Here is a 2,576-nt window from a genome sequence, read left to right as displayed (position 1 = left end):
CACCTGCCTTCTGAAGTATTCTAGATTCTGACAAGGTATTCTGCACTCCCTCTGTTTTGACATTGGATTTGGGATTGAATTCTGTTTTCTCCTTTTCAGCATCTTTCTCTCTAGTGATCCTCGTGTCCACCTCAGCATCTTCCTTGCTATTGATCCTCACATCTACCTCGGCATGTTCCTCCCACCCCTTCCGCTTTTTATTAAATTTCGTCTGTCCCACATGCTCTATTGCCCAATTGTTTTTAAGGGATTTGGATCCCGTTTGTATGACCACAGTTTCCTGGTTCTTATAGGAAAGTGACGCAGGGAATGTCATGGTCTCTGTTGCTTGCCTTCCTGCATTCTGCTCGAAATAAAGAACGGGCAAGGTGGGAGATATCGGTATGTGCCAACAAAAGTCAGTTTCCTCTTCGTCTTCCCCTTCAGGATTAGGTGTTGCCTGACAGTGACACTTCCTCATTACCATGTATCTGGTGGTCTTGTTATATGTGTCCAGGCTGAGGTTTCAAGACCTGTTCAACCCTGTCTTGAAGTGCCAGTGGTGGAGTTGCCTGCTTATATTGCCATAGGAGCTGCTTGCTCACCTGCCTACTGTGACAACAGGGGGAAGATATTGGGCCAGGTGCCTGGAAACACTCTTTAAATCATTGAGGCTGACTTCTATCATGGAAGCCTGAAGGGGTGCTGAACTGTCGACCCACATGGGGGGCACTGCCTTCCTCCCATTTCTTGTGCAATAGCAGGTGAGAGAACATTCAGAAAGTTGTCTGTGACTCTTGGCAGTGGATCATTCGACTCTCGCATTGATGAAGAATGCAGCTAGCACCAAGAATTAGTGCCAATTGCAGGACACATTGATCATCAGCACTTCGAATGCAACTTGTGGCCCTGGGTTCCTCTCGGAGCTAGGGCTTTGTGAGGGTCGCTTGAACATCAATTGCGTGGGGCTCTTCCAGGGTATGACAGAGGCTGTCACATGTTTGAAAGAGGGCCCCTCCCCTTCTGATGCCCAAGAAATTGGTCCGCCTCCCTTATACTACGGAATCTGACTATATCCTCAGATCAGAGGAAGTGACCAACTGAAGAATATTACTGAGTGGAGGAAAAACAACTAACCAGGATTTCCTCAGGAAAGGAGATTAAAGCGGAAAGAGCGAAAGAGCAAAAGGTAAACAAAGCGCCTTGCAGCTACCTGCACTGACTGGGTGGTTGTGTTTGGCTCAGAATAGACCTCCCTCTATTGACGCACCTAGTGACCACTGCTGCGCTCTATTTTATGTTTGTCTGTGTACAGTTCCTCACTAAAATACGGAGGATTGAGAATTGAGACCCAACTACGTACCCTGACGAAGTTGCCAATGACAAGGCAATGAAACATGTCGGTCCAGTTACAATGAATCAATGGTATTAACCTAACAATAGTGAAGTTTGGCAGCACCAGAATAAAATCAACCTAGCCAGCCAAACCTCACTTGTTTTATATTTGTTGGTTGTTGGGTGTAGGCACTTGGTATTTCTTTCTAAACACTTTTTTCTTTCCTACAAGGTTGTGGATGTGTACACTCCTTATCTGTCTCTATCGATTCTCTCCTGTGCACATCTTTTTTGCACATACTTCATCCTCTCAGCAAGGAAAGTAACCGATGATGAGAAGTGGGTATACCGGTAATTATCAAACCGGGAACACCCTCGCGTGTTACATCCGTGAGGTACTTTCCTTGCTTTCTCACATACTTTCTTTGTGGGTGTAGCTGTACACAGTTTTTTACGTTTTAAGGTATGGTCTGACCTGTAACACAACATTGATAATTTTTTTTTTACCTAGGTGAGCCAATAAAAGATATGGCCCCAATAGTTACAGGGCTTTGTGACTTTAACCATGCAGGCTGATTAGGGCTTTTTGTTTCATAGTTGTTGAGTGGGGGGCTGCCCTATATTGCCTTTTCTCCCCCTGTCATCCCTGTTTGATTGACCCACTGCATTCTTCTCTGCAGAAGCAAATCCTGTTCAGCGGCTCCTCGCAGAAAGGGTAACTGGCCTTGTGGAGCCCTCATTGGCTACAGCCTGCAGCTTCATGTCACTGGATATTTTCAACTTCTTTAAAAGAGACTAAGTCCAAATATAGACATCTTCACCGTGACTTCGTAGAAAATGGTGACGCCTCATTCCTGGACACCATCAGCTTCCTTGCCTTGCTGAACTCCACCTTCTCAGACATTTTCTTTCAAGATGTCCGAAGGTAAGTGGAGACCAGGTCCAATCTACTTTGTGAACCTGACCAGAGGTCTATTGCGATTAGCCATAACTTTTTAATTTGCCCTAGTCTCACTTGACTAGATGTCCATGGTTGGCGCTTTGATCTTTTATGTGCTCATTTACATTTAAAACATTTAAGAAATCGTAACTCTGGTTCTACTGTTTGGAATTTTGTCATTTTGGTGTCAAATAATTTATTAAAATGTACTCTCATTTTCAGAATTGGTGTGGGATTTTTCTTTTATTGTGTTTTGACTTTAATACTCCTTAAGTGATGCATAAATACTTTACACATTGCCTCTAAGTTAAGCCTGACTGGT

General features: G+C 44.2%; 1 pseudogene; it reads left to right on the top strand.

Moving 5' to 3' along the window:
• Positions 1 to 771: 771 nt before the first annotated feature.
• LOC144771167 (5.8S ribosomal RNA) lies at positions 772 to 925 on the top strand (annotated as a pseudogene).
• Positions 926 to 2,576: the final 1,651 nt, after the last annotated feature.

This window comes from Lissotriton helveticus, chromosome 7 (genome assembly GCF_964261635.1).
Source record: "Lissotriton helveticus chromosome 7, aLisHel1.1, whole genome shotgun sequence".
Taxonomy (NCBI): Eukaryota; Metazoa; Chordata; class Amphibia; order Caudata; family Salamandridae; genus Lissotriton; species Lissotriton helveticus.
This window is presented reverse-complemented; position numbering and strand designations above follow the sequence as displayed.